Source organism: Saimiri boliviensis, chromosome 4 (genome assembly GCF_048565385.1).
Source record: "Saimiri boliviensis isolate mSaiBol1 chromosome 4, mSaiBol1.pri, whole genome shotgun sequence".
Classification (NCBI taxonomy): Eukaryota; Metazoa; Chordata; class Mammalia; order Primates; family Cebidae; genus Saimiri; species Saimiri boliviensis.
Window position 1 is genome coordinate 140363689 of NC_133452.1, and position 14833 is coordinate 140378521.

The 14833-nt window shown below is 40.9% G+C and overlaps 1 protein-coding gene across 1 annotated transcript in view; it reads right to left on the reverse strand.

Moving 5' to 3' along the window:
• Positions 1–14833, reverse strand: part of GMDS (GDP-mannose 4,6-dehydratase) — a 632017-nt gene that overhangs the window by 298561 nt on the left and 318623 nt on the right. The gene's annotated exons all lie outside the window — the stretch shown is intronic.

Here is a 14833-nt window from a genome sequence, read left to right on the forward strand (position 1 = left end):
AATGTCTGGATTATGTTTTCAGTTGCTTCAGTTTGCTACCAAGGAAATTTGGTAGGCAACTATCTAAAAGACATTTTTAGAAGGAAGTTTTCTTCCTCAAAGAATAGAAGGGCGTGATTCTTTTTAAAAGACCATATTCCAGTTACAGGAAAAAAAATGCTATGTTAAAAATGACAATAATATGCACTTTTTCACATTGGAAACTTTAGACTTGAAAGAAACCTATAGTGTAAGTTTTCCATCACTCCAGTTGAATTCTAAGACCACCAGTGAAACAGCACCACTCAGAAAACCACAGGGGTGGCCTTGCTAGAATACACATATAGTTGCTGAGGAACAGGAAACGAAGCCAGATGGTTCTGCTGAGGAAAGCACTTTTTTTTTCTTTATAAAACCAAAAAAGTACTAATAGGTCAAACATAAAAATGCAGATACGGTAAAGCGGAAAGCTAACAGGAAGATTTATGTAAATAAGACAAGCTTAAGTTTGCATTATGTTCCCGTCTGCATCAGTGAATGGATGTAGGGGGGAAAGGAAAAAATAATACAGTACATGCATCCCATAGATCTTTGCTTGACAGGAAAAATGCTACTAGCAATGCCACTTAGGAACTGCTGCTAAATTGTGGGAGCCAATAGCCAGCATATGATTTGTGTTACATAGAATGTGTGTGAATTATCACGAAAGTGTTTTTTCTTTCTTTGTTTTTTAGGTTTCTTTCTTTCTTTCTTTCTTTTTTTAATTAAGAGAATCTTTAAATACAGAATTTGAAGTAACTATAACCTATACTCTGGCTTCTTACACATCTGGTTTAATGTGGTTATTCACAGTCTCACGAAGTCTCAATGCAGGGTGACATGTGACACCTGAGCCTATTTCCAGGAATGATCCCTGTGCTCCAAGTTTCCAAGGTGTACTCATTACACTGTCAAAGGCAGAACTGCACCAGGCACTGGGCCTCAGGCATGTGTCTCCCATGGCTTTGGATGGCAAATTCTGGATCCCTTTCCTGTTGTGTCCAATTACGCATCCTTTTTGACTGGAGTCTGTGAAGCTCAACACCAAGCCACTGTGCCTGCTTGAGGCAGAGCAGCATGGTCACACACACAGCTCTGGTGAGTGCAGTGTTAGGGTCCTCTCTCCTGCACAGACCCACCCTCCTGCTTAGCCCTGGAAGGAAATGTGCCAGGTTGCCATGACCTTGGGATGGCGAAAAGAATCCCTTGAGAGGTCTGCAAGTCAGGCAGCAGCCAGCCATTACCCACCCTGGGCTCCAGCTACAGCAGGTAGCTGGCATCCACCAGAAGGAGAGCAGCAGAGAGGACTTGCCTGCCCTCAGCCCTGAAACCATCCACTGTATCTCAAAAGAATGCATGTCCCTGCAGAGCCAGTGGTTTCATTTTCTCGTGAAGAAGCTGGACACTTGGGTATGAGGCTGAGCTGCTATGAGTGAGTACAATCTCAGGTAGTCAATCACCAGAATTCAAGACACTGTGAGAGGTGCCAGGGGCCAGATGCAAGCGTGTCAGCCATGCCCTGGCAGGGGCTCACAGGGCTGAGAATAAAGAGCTGCAGACAAAGCAGGAAATGGCCAATTCTTCAGTGAGGTGGCCAGGAGAGAAGGGCCCCTGAGGAGGGCATCTGCAAATGCAGCAAGGAGTGGGGCCTGAGCCTGCAGGGCAGGACTCCAGGGACAAGCAGCCGGGGCAGCCCAGGGCCAGCACGGTGCTGGGCCAGCCACTCACCACTCCGGTGATGGATGCGGGGCCCTGCCCAGGGCCACTCCAGACAGCGGCCTTTATTCCGTAGTGGAGACACTGATGGTTTTAAGCTGAAATAAGACGGTATCTGCATCTCAGAAAGGCGACTCTGGCAGCCACGTAGGAGATGGAGGGAGCTTCACAGTACAGGGCACAGGCAGCACGAGGGCTGGCTGAATGAATGTGCCTGATCTAGGCCAAACTCAGCATGCCTCTCCCTCTACACTTTTGTTTTCCCCTCTAGTGGGAAAAATATGAGAATAGCACCTATCTCACCAGACTGCTGTGGAAGTAAGCTTGTAAACGTGTCCAGTAGTTCATGCATTTTCAGCACGTAATAAGGGTTTGAACTTAAAAATAAAGGCTCAATGAATATTTTAGTTAATTGTTTCAGGCTCAAGGAAGACTTTTTCCTCAAAATAACAACTGACCATTAGAGCTGTTCATAAATAAAGGGCCATGCTGGGAGGCAGTGACAGCCTTGTCATTCAGACACATTCCACCCAGCCACTGCTCATGCAGGCATCACAGGTGGACAGGTGGAGGCTAAGCTGTACCTGAAGATCTTGGCATTCTTGCTGGTATAAAAACCATCATTAAACATTTTTTAATACACAATCATAGTTTGTATACAGTTTAGCCCTTTATTCTGATGATGTTTTTGCTACCCCATTCCAGACAGACAACATGGCTGTAGGGAAAGGAAGACCAGTAGCCACCTAGTTATGAGGTAGCATGCCCAGTGACCAGCGCTGATGAAACCTGAGGGTGCCGCTGAAGAAAAAGGGGCATCTGCCAGCAGCTCACCATGCTCTATGGGCCTTCACATGTGGGGCTGGGAGGATGTTCACACTCAAAATGCCATTGGCCCTAGCACAGATGATCCAAACTAACAGTTTTTATATTGTATGCCCACCACACAACCTGTGGAAGAGAGAAAGGGGGAGAGAAGAGGAGCTGAAGGGAGGGGTAGGGAAAGGAGGGAAAGGGAAAGAGGAAAAAAGAGGGGCAGGATGAACAGAAGGAAAGGAGAGGGAAACAGAGAGACAAAAAGGGAGGAAGGGAAAGAAAGAAAGCCAATCATGGCGCAGTGACTTAGGAAGAACCCTACCGAAATGCTCAATAAAGCCAGGGTAATTTCTTTGAGCCCCACTGAACTGCTAACATTTCAGAGCCCAATACCACGCACAATTAAACAAGCAAACCCATAATTCATTAGGGATAATTTTAATAGATGACTCATCAGCCAGCCAGCCAGTCAATGACGCTTTGTTTTCCCAAAGGCCCCGGTAGATGCTTAACTACAACGAGGCTTCCACTGCCACTGATGAAAGGCAATGGAATCTAAACCACCCATGCCACGTCTTTAAGCTTCTCCAGGTTTTTTTTTTTTTGAAGATAAGGATCAAATAAAATGACTTCTATTAAACTTGTATTTCCTGTACAGAATTGATAAATTTTTCAAATTATATGATTGTACAACTATTGAAGTGCTACTTAATGTAGAGGAAGTCTGTTTAGAATACAGGGCCTACTTAGCCTTTTAACTTTTGGCTCCTCAGATGTTTTAGTTTCCTTCTCACTCAGTTTCTTATGCTGGAGTAGTTTCACAGGATGATCAGAGATACTAGGCCAGTAGTAGAGATGCTAGTTTATATGTAATCCCTAGTGAGAGGAATACATCTGCTACACAATCAACACTTGAAGTCACTGAAAAAAACTTTAAAATCTCACAAGAATGACTATATATACCAAAAATCAACCCAGAAAGGCACGGTATCATAGTAAGCCATTGCACTGACGAGTTGGCAGAGCAGGGCTGAAACCCATTGCCTGATGCCAAGAAAAGACATTAGATAAGGGTTTCTCCTTCAGTGTCAGCCTTTTCCTATGCAAATGACAAAAAACAATTCTTGCTCTCCTAACCACGGTTAAATATGCTGGAAGAATCAAATACAAAGATGTAAATGATAAAGCAAAAAGGACAACCTTTCGGGGTTTAAAATAAGTTCTAGTGAAAGATCTTTGTATTTTATTTTCAAACTTTAAAGTTCAGACCCAGGGAAAACCAGCAAGTAATTCTTGACTAAAGAACACACTAGAAGAAAAAACACACGAAACTACGCAGCCCTTGAAATCCTCATCTCTGCCTTTTTCTGATGAGGAGGTAGGCACAGCTCTGCTACCTTGAATGAGTATCTGTATCCTGTGGACTTGGTGACAGAATGGCCCGAGATGCAGGAAGCCAGCCCCAGTCACCTTCCTGGAATGCAACCTGTCCGCTCCAGCACAGGCACCCACACTGTCACTCTGCTCTGTGAGTCAGAAGCTAGAAGATGGGCCTCAAAATAGGGATAGTCATCTGAGCATGAGTGTGATGTGTAACCCGGGAGGAAATGAAACCACATTCACAAGGGACAGAAAATGGTACTGCGGAAGGCTTCTCTTTTCTTCTTACTGCACTGTTTGCACAGATTTTCCCAGAGCCACTGTCAAATAACTACACTGGAATCTTTAAGTAAAATTCTACAGGTATTTAAAAATAAAGTCCTATTTTTAGAAAGTGACCTGCTTCTAATTTGTGTGTGTTGGTGGTGGGTATAGACTGAGGATAGGGAGGGGAGGAGGGAAGGGATGCGAGAATCTGAAGGTTTTCCATAACAATAGAGCCTTCCGCGAAACTCTGGCTCTCTCTAGAAGAATCCTCTAACAAATGAGATCCCTGAAAACTGAGAATAAATAGAGTGATAATCACACAAAAAGGTTTCTGAATGAGTTGATGTCAATATCATCAGCTACGCCCATGGGTACTGGTCTTAAAAACTAATGCTGTATTAGTGATTTTTAAATTTTGTTTTGTAAACCACGGCCAGTTTATCCTTCTGCCTGTCTATTTTTTTCTATCTGCTTAGACAGGCTTTCTTTAAAAATAGGAATAAAGCCAGGCATGGTGGCTCATGCCTATAATCCAGCCCTTTGGAAGGCTGAGGTGGACAGATCATTTGAGTTCAGAAGTTCAAGACCACTCTAGGCAACTGGGCAACACCTCTACTAAAAAAAAAAAAAATCAGCTGGCCATGGTGGTGCATGCTTGTAGTCCCAGCTACTCAGGAGGCTGAGGCTGCAGCATCACTTAAGTTTGGGAGATCAAGGCTGCAGTGAGCCAAGATAATGCCACTGCACTCCAGTATGGGTGACAGAGTGAGACCTATCTCAAAATAAATAAAGTATATAAAAAGTAAAAATAAAGCTAGGAATAAGGTCTAATAGTAGTAGCATCTAGAGATAATCAGGTAAGTGGCCACTGTATGAGAACATACAGACATTACTTCCTTTCCTTTACGGTCTGCATTCAACCAGAAAGAAAGGTGCTTGCAAACGTTTTGCCACTATCAAGTAAATCTAGCACAACTCAGTCTGTGTGGAAAGACCATATTCCAGCAGAAATGTCTTGTGCTAACTAAAGAAAGCATCTTTGGCCGGGCGCGGTGTCTCAAGCCTGTAATCCCAGCACTTTGGGAGGCTGAAGCAGGTGGATCACAAGGTCAAGAGATCGAGACCATCCTGGTCAACATGGTGGAACCCCATTATCTACTAAAAATACAAAAAATTATCTGGACATGGTGGCACGTGCCTGTAATCCCAGCTACTCATGAGGCTGAGGCAGGAGAATTGCTTGAATCCAGGAGGCGGAGGTTGCGGTGAGCCGAGATCGTGCCATTGCACTCCAGCCTGGGTAACAAGAGCGAAACTCCGTCTCAAAAAAAACCAAAAACCAAAAAACAAACAAAAAAAAAGAAAGCATCTTTTAGTAGTAAAAGAAATGGAATATATTTCATATATATGGATTTCATTTTTATAATTTTATAAAGAAATGATGGGCGGGGTATCCAATTCAGGTATTTACAGGGCATCTATTATGTGCCAGGCATGCTGGAAGGGATGATTAAAGACAAAGAGGGATAGGATCCAGATCCTACCTTCAAGGAGCTTCAAGGAGAGACTGATATGAGATAGCACACAAAGTCCTGACTGCTCCTCAGGGGCCTCCCTCACTTTTCTCTCTCCACAGAGAGCCCAACCATTTTCTTTATGAGAAAAAATGGTCAAAGTGATCTCAAATATTTTACATAACTCTGAGAGGTACTTAGGGAAGCTATCCTATGGAGTAATTTCATCCCTTTCTTTGAGAACTCTACTAATAATTTCCATATGAGGCTTAGCCCAACAATGCAAAGACAATTTCTCAAAGGATTTCTCAATTTTGCCTTTATATAATTCGGCTTCTGTAAACCGTACCTGTAACTAACTGGCTCTAGTGGAAGTCCAATTGTTTTTCTCTTCTAAAAGGAAAAGGAGCCTTTTACTTAACTATACCCCAAATTTATCTATTTGGGGCATATGTAGCACAGTGTCTGAAGCAACAGTAATAAGTCAAAAATCCTCTGTAAATTTGAACCCAAGAAAACAGTGGCTATTGAATATTCTTTACCTTCAATAAGGTATACAGTAGGAGCTCATGGAACGAAGTCCCCAGCCTATATTAAACTTACTTCACCAGCAAGTCAGTGTTAAATATCTTATTGCTGGATGAGATCTGGTCCATTTTCTACAGTGTCCATTCTATGTTGCCTAGTCTTACTCTCTTGATGCCCTGGTGCATCAGATAATCGGTTACAGGGATTTCGAGATCAAATCAGCACTACAAAGCCATCAATTATATCAGCTTTATTAACGTCAACAGTTAGAAAATGAAGTAACAGATACTAAAAATGCAACTGAACCAACACTCACAGAGAGGATCAAACTTTCTACTTTATCTAAGCAAAAGTATAAGGAGAATCTTTGTGGCATTACTGCTATAATTCCTTCTCACAGAATAAGCAGAAGAGATGTTTTCTAGAATGGAGTGAACAGGGCAGAAAATACAATGACAATGTGTTTCTTTGCTTTTGGGAACATTCAACTTACAAAAGGTTTTGTTTTGTGTCTTTGGATGCAAAGGCAACATTAACATGCTTGTATTAGAGGGTCCCCTGAGGGTGAGCCTGGGAACCTGGAGCTTGGGCTTGGGCATTCAAGTGGCCCACAAGGGGACAGAGCAGAGCCCCCAGGCTTCTCCACCAGAGCTCTGCCAAGACAAAACACGTAATTTTAGTAAATTATTTCCTGCAATAAAGGTGGTAATAAGTAGGATAAAGCCAAACAATACTTTAGCATGCATTTAAAAACAGAGATTTGACTTTTAGCTTGTGTGTACAGAAAAGGGACAGAGAAAAAGAGACAGAGTGATTAACTCGTGGTGTTTGTGCAAAAGTCTGCCTTAATTACAAATACTTTTTGCCCTCTCCAGAGTGCATTAGTGTAAATATGAAGCATATATACACTAATGCGCTAATGTATATAATGCATATATATATTAGTGTGTGTATATATATATATATACATACTAATATACATTATATATATATATATTTTGTATATGCAAAATCATTAAATTTAATGATGTCAATCTTATAAGAGACAATTACATATATTTCCCATGGATAGTCTTGTTATTAAAATTAAACAGTTTAGTTCATATTTTCAGATTTTCTAGATTTTCACGGAAGTCACAAAAAAGCGGTAGATACCAGTGAAGGAAGAAACAGCTGGGGAGCAAGGTAGGGAAAGAACAAGGGCAGGTTCGGGTGGACAGAGAAAGCTCAAGGAATCCCATGGACTTGGTAAGTGCAATAGTGAATAGCTTACCTAAGTGTAAACAGTTCTTTAGTGTAAGAACTTTCTTACATTATTTTCCTAGGACTTTTGCTCTCAAGACTAGCACCAGGACTTTCTTAAGTACAATGGGTCACTTCATGATCCGCAATGATATAATGACACTTCACATCAATGAGCGTAACTAAAGGGTGGAGTACAAGCTTCCATCTTAATGTGGTTAATTACTACCCATTAGAACTTAGGCAGCACTTACATGAAAGTTTCATAATCCTCATAATCCACGTCCACGGGCACTATGCCTAACCCATTTTATATGAATATGCAACTTCATTCTCTATACATTTTCATCCTCTCTCCACACACACCCTTGCCAAAAAACTGCTTTTCTGATTTAATGTCATATGCTCAATTTTGTGGGGTTTAAATTAAACTTAAAATGTGATCTAAGAATGTACACAAACTCATGTTTCTAAATTACCTGTGAATGAAAACTCGAACAACTCATACTAGAAATATGGGTGATATAGGTGTCTTTCATTAAACAACAATTTAAAACAGGACCTACAGCTTCTTATTTGAGGACAAAGCAGCTTCTGGGATGACATTCCAATCAAGCAAGACCTAGCCAGATGAAATAAGCAACCGTGATTTTCTATATTTTTCTTAGCTTATTTTAAATAATACACTGAAAAGTTTACTGTACAGAATAAAGAAGAACAAAAAAGAGAAATGGCAAGTTGAATTTGTTATACAGTTTTCCACAGCCAGATCAGGAAAATGGTTTTTTGCTTAGTCTAAACATTTTATGTTTCAAAGATGTAGGAAACCGTTACAAGCTTTTCTTTTCCTATAAATAAGGCTATTTTTTCTTTTTTCTTTATTAATCAAGGCCCTTGAATTGTCTTTCTTAAATATTTGGTTTGTTGGAAACAACACAGAAACCACATTCTTCTAAATACAGATAAAGAAGAGACTATTTATTTAGTTATTTTCATTTTTATTTCCTGGTACATTTTTCAAAGATTGTATTAAATAGCCCCCTAGAAAGCTAGAAGATTTTTTCCCACAATGGAAAACAATAGCAATACCTCACTAATCAATATAAAAAGTCAAAATTAAAAATTGATGAGTATTACAACACATTCGGTGAGCAGGCCACTAACATATTTTCCTTCTAAGCAAGAACACTTTAGGCTCCTAAGTAATAATATAGAATTAAGACTCCCACAGTGAGTATAAATTCAATTGCTAACCTTACTACCTAACAGTCACTTGACAAAGATTCTAATAGAACAGATTTTCTAGAAAATTCCCCAAGTAAGTATCCTCTGGAAGTAGTAGTTCCACAACTACTTCCCCTGTGCTAGGAAGACAGGAACAATGTTGTTAAGACAGAGAGCTCTCAGCAGAAGCCTGCTTTTTCTGGACCACTGTCACTTTATGAGACAGATACAACCTCATCATTGCTTTCGGTTAGGTAAGGCCTTACTAGCGAATAGATTCAGGCACCACTAACACTTTAGACAACTGAAACACAAAACGATGCTATTGCTATATGCTACTCTCCTGCATATGAACAAACGTGGTTTATTGATGGTCATACAGGCAGGAGGCAGACAGGGGTGGGTCCCTGGTGAAGCCCCACCTTCAGACCAAAAAGCCTGAAACTCATGGTCCAAAGCGAGAACCTATACTCCTGTTTGCCCACTCTCTTCGGAATGGTTATTTCTGAATAATGCCTTTTTGCCAATCAAATGTTGCCTTTCTCAAAACTACCAATGGCCTGCCCTGCACCCCATCCTCTGCCTATAAAGACCCCCAACTTAGTAGAAGGGAGAGAAGCTGCTTGACTTGAGAGAGGAGAGTTGACTTCAGAGAATGGATGGACTTTGGAGGAGAGATGGCTGAACTTCAGGGAAGAGCCGGCTGGACATCAGGGGAAGACTACCTGTTTGTCCCCTTCCCTCTACAGCTCCCCACTCCACTGAGAGCCATTTCTATCGCTAAATAAAATCCTCCACTGATATGATTTGGCTCCGTCCCCTCTCAAATCTCATCTTGAATTGTAGCTTCCATAATTCCCACGTGTTATGGGAGGGTCCTGGTGGGAGATAACTGAATCACGGGAGTGGTTCCCCTATCCTGTTCACATGGTACTGAATAAGTCTCACAAGATCTGATGGCTTTATAAGGGGAACTCCCCTTTCACTTGGCTCTCATCCTCTCTTTCCTGCCTCCATGTAAGATATGCCTTTTGCCTTCTACCATGATTGTGAGGCCTCCCAGTCTTGTGGAAATTTGAGCCCATTAAACTTCTTTTTCTTTATAAACACCCAGTCTCTGGTATGTCTTTATCAGCAGCATGAAAACAGACTAACACATCCGCCTTCACCATCCTTCAAGTGTCCACATGACCTCATTCTTCTTGGACTCCAGAAAAGAGGCCAGGACGCACTGAGTGCAGGTACCCAAAAAAGTCTGTCACACTGCCCTTTGCCCTCGCTGGCAGAGGACAGCTGCTCCACGTGACAAGGCAAACGGCCAAGTAAGCTGATAACACACTGCTGTCCACAGATGGCAGAGCTAAGAGAGCACTGTCACACGCCCTCTGGGCCTTCAGGGTCACAGGCACCCCAACCCATGTACCACAGCAACACCTGCATGTAGCTTGCTCCCGCTGGTGACCAGAGCAGCCAGCCTTGCTCTCTGACGTGCTCTCTCCCACAAGGAGTTGAGCACACCAGGCTTAGTAAATGGAGCTTGCTCCTGCAGTGCACAGAGCAGCAATCAGCCAGATCTCATACTCCCTTGCGCATGTGCTCCCTCCCCCAAGCGGTTGAGCATGGTGGGCCAAGTAAATGGAGCACCCTGTCACAAGTCTAGTGAAAGGATCGTGAAAATTCCTGTATCAGTGGTGGTGTTGCAACAGGCAAATCTCCTTTAAATAAGATGTCAAAGTTTAAATGGCATCTCTTCCTTTCAGATTAGTGTAACCTAAGATACAAAATGCTAGTATAAGATGGACAGATAGCAAAGAAAGGACTGGGCAGCACTCGGTAATTCTCCTAGCTCTGTCTGTAACTTATGTACCTTGCTGGAGGCTCTTCACCCTTCCCAGGTTTCTGTATTAGCTGCGAACTGAAAGGTGGAATGAAGGTGAATTCATTCAGAGGACAAGGGATAGAGGGGGCTGGAGACCTGACTACATATTTTCCTCAAACACACACTTTTGTTTCTTTACCTAATACAGCCAATAGCATAGGTTCAGCAAGATCTGACAGCTGTCTCAGCCAGACTCTTTCATATCTTTAAAATGTATAAAAAGTCTTCCAAAGTTTCTGGCATGTAATAAGTAATTAACATTTGGCAATTATGTTTATTTCTAAAAGTAGCTTTGTTATTATTTAGCCTGTGCTCACTGTCCCCTGCCGCCCCCATACAAAAAAGGACGGAGGTGCCACCCTGAGAAGTAAGAGGTTCTCTCCCTTGCTGTTTTCAGCCACCACTGCTACAAGACTGACTGCTGGACACTAGTTGAAAATGGCATGCGTGCCACCAGGGTGTTCTCATGAAGCTGTTTGAAACTATATGGAGGGAGGTGGGCATAAAAGCAGGTTGTAGAGGGGTCAGGTAAATACTTAAGATAAAAATATTTTAAAAGTTTGAACTCCTATCTAACTATACCCCATAAAATGCAGATTTTTGGTAACTTGTGTTTGTGCAAACTGAATATTTACAGCTGTAAGCCATTAGCAATTCAGCAATTACTTAAGTAACACTTTTTGTTCAAAAGGCAACAGTAATTGTAGACATGAATTACAGAAGTTGGGTGGTATGCGGGTGTTTAAGGTAACATTTACTCAATTATTCTGTATGTTGAAAAAGTTTTATACTAAAATACTAGGAAAGAGCTAACTGCTTATGACTTTATTCAGAAGTACAATATAATTTAATATAGCTGTATATATTTTTTCTTCAAGTTGAAATACTTTTCACGCATTTAAATAACTTCTAAAATATTTTGATCTAGGAAGCAAGACTACAGATGGATGAAAGTGAATTGGAAGCAGCAACAAGCAACAACTTCATATAAATCGTTGCAAAAACTTTTATGAGTCAGAGGCAAACTCTACTCATATATGTATAGCACACTACTGCTAATTTTTTACAGGGTTGATAATCTGTCCTTTACACAGATGGAAAAATCAAGATGGAATAGCTTGTCTAAGCTGCGAAATAATCTATCTGCACAGCAGGAATCACTGGCACCCACCTCAAAACAGGAGGAGAAAATGCTCTTTGCTCTTTGTTATGGAAATTCACTGACAAGTAAAAAAGTGTCAGTCACTTCATCTAAAGGTTTACTAATATTTTTGTGAATAAAAGAGAGGTGTTGTGATAAGGAGGAGGGTGGCAGGGAAGTGCTAGGGGAGCAGAAGGGGGGGTCCCTGGTGAGGTCCAGGCCTGTGCCCACGGACCAAGGTGAGGACAGGCACTCCTGCCTTCATGCCCAAATGCTGCATTTACTGCCCCACAACAACCGCCATGCTGTGTCTACAAAAACCTCGAGACCCTGGCAGGCAGAGACACAAGCGGCTGTACATCAGCAGAGGAACACACAAGCAGCTGGATGTTGGTAAAATGTCAAGAGCATACATACCATCAGGCAGCGGCACACTGGCAGGCCACTGACTGATGGAACGATACGGAGTTTGGCCATGGTGGACAGCAGAGACCCGCACCGCACAGAGGAGACCCCGGGCCCCACAGAGAAGACCCCGGGTGGCTGAGCAACCAGACTCCAGGGGAAAATCACCTTCCCGCTCCATCTCCTTTCAGGGTTCCCCATCTGCTGAGAGCTACTTCCACTCAATAAAACGTGGCACTCATTCTCCAAGACCACATGTGATCTGATTCTTCCAGTATACCAAAGCAAGAACCTTGGGATACAGAAAGCCTTCTGTCCTTGACATGAGGAAAGGGGTGTCATTGAGCTAACAAAAGCCATCTACCCACGCTAACTGAAAAAGCACCCTGTAACACATGTACATTGGGGCTTTAGCTGTAAACATTCACCCCTAGACACTGCTGTGGGGTTGGAGTCCACAGCCTGCCAGTCTGCATGCTCCTCCAAGAGTTTAGAACAGTGGGACCCCGAAGAAACAAGCCACACCCCCATCACATGCTCTGCGAGGAGGATAAGAAAAAGTTTCCCGTTTCAACTGTATAATTAAAATGTGTGTAAATAAGATGGTATTATGACTTGTTTAATCTACATTGCAAACACTTCTTTATTCTAGTTAATTTCAGTGTCAGAGTGCATATGTGTTTTAAACAATGTCTCTTCTTTTTCATTTTCATGATTGCTGACTTTAATTTTGGCAACAAATTTACTTTCAGATATAAATCTCTGGAGTAATCTTATGTTGACATGTTTAAAATTGAAAGGAATAATATTTCTTAAAATGGAGAGTACCAATTCTTAATAATCGTACCTTTTGAGAAACCAAGAAATTTAGACATTGTTCAGAACATACAATTGAGAACTATAAAATGCTTCCTACATCATCAACATACTAGAAACCCAGGAGAATCCTTAATACACAAGATCTACCTGTATTATGAAACAAATCAAGACTTGGATGGCAAGGAGAATGACTTAACTTTCTGTCTCTCCATGGAACCTAACCATTTCAAATTTTTAGTCAAAGGGTAAAGTGTTTAATCTTGTGTGAATATGTTGGCTTCTGGAAAAGCCAATGACACCATCTTTTCAAGCAATCATAAAAATGACTTCATTTAAAACAACCTTTTTGCAACAACCCCATTTGAGTCAAAATGTTCATAAAGTATTTTTATTTTATACTAATTCAAATGTGAGCCTGTTGTGCCAAGATGTGGACTACACTCACAGCAGTGCCAGCCTGGCATTTGGGGAGTGAGATGACAGCAAGTTCCTTCTTTCGGATCTGCTAGTTTACATAAGACTTTTTCCTTACTTAACAGTCTCATTCATTTTCATGAGATTTTTGGGGCCTATTTCTGAAATATCACTTCCTACCCCAGCCAATTACAAAGGTTTACAAATGTTCATTTAAAATATATAGAAAATAAGGACAGTATAAAGAAGAAAATAAACATAACAAGTAAAAAGCACTATCGATATTATGGTATACCATTTCCGTCACTATCAAAATCTATTTGATTTCTGACTTCTTTTTCACCTAAGTGCAAAATAATAAAATTGAATGAAATTTAATCTATTTGGTTCTTCAAACTTAGAGAAGAATCTGAATAAAGAATACCTATATAGCTTACTATGTAGCTCTATGCATATGCTGATGGCTAGAAGGCTAAACAATAAATAGATATTATTGAGAAAATAATGTCTTTTTACAAAACAAGCCTCATATTTTTTAGTAGGTAACGTCATTTACGTTAGAAAAAAGAACGTTTCAGCTTCTCTTTTCAATATCTACTTTCTCCTATTTTCTCATAATTTCTAAGTGTCAACCTAGAAATTTTTTTGGTGTGATGTTCTTAAAATATATCTAAGGATTAATGTCATAAAATGCTTCTTTGTAATTGTAACTTAGAAGCACATACTTAAAAGATCTAGGTCAGGCACGATGGCTCACACCTGTAATCCCAGACACTGGGGAGGCTGAGGCAGGAGAACCACTTGAACCTGAGAGGTAGAGGTTGCAGTGAGCCGAAATCATGCCACTTTACTCCAGCCTGGGCAGCAGAGTGAGACACTGTCTCAAAAATAAATAAATAAATAAATAAATAAATAAATAAACAAACAGAAGTTCAAAATTTAAAGTCAGGGCTAATTATTTTGTGCACGTAACAGAAATCAGTATTAGGTTTTCAAATACACACACATTTTTTATTGTTAAAAATAAAAATAAGATCGCAGGTGAACCTAATCTCTGCACTAGCAAACAAACTACCTGTTTGCTTTCTTTTGCAGGCATTAAAGTTTCTTTCTGAATTGCATAAATGAACAAGAAAGCTGGGTCCGGTTTCTTAGAGAGGGATCACTCAGGACAGAAATAGTCTCATGAGCACATGAACACTGTGAGCATTCGAACAAGAACAGGCAACTCCAGGGAAAGGACAATGTCACAACCATGCTTGCTCATGTCTGGCCACAGAACCAACATGGATATTTAAAAGCAGACAGATCAGGGCAAAGTAAAATGTAATCATTTGTTTATTAAAACAAAAAAATACTACTTGTATATGTGATATATGCAAACCCAAAACTTAGCATGTCTAGGAATCTCAAGAATGAAAATCTGAATTTCCCTTCAACAATATCCATTATTTTACAATAGAATTATTA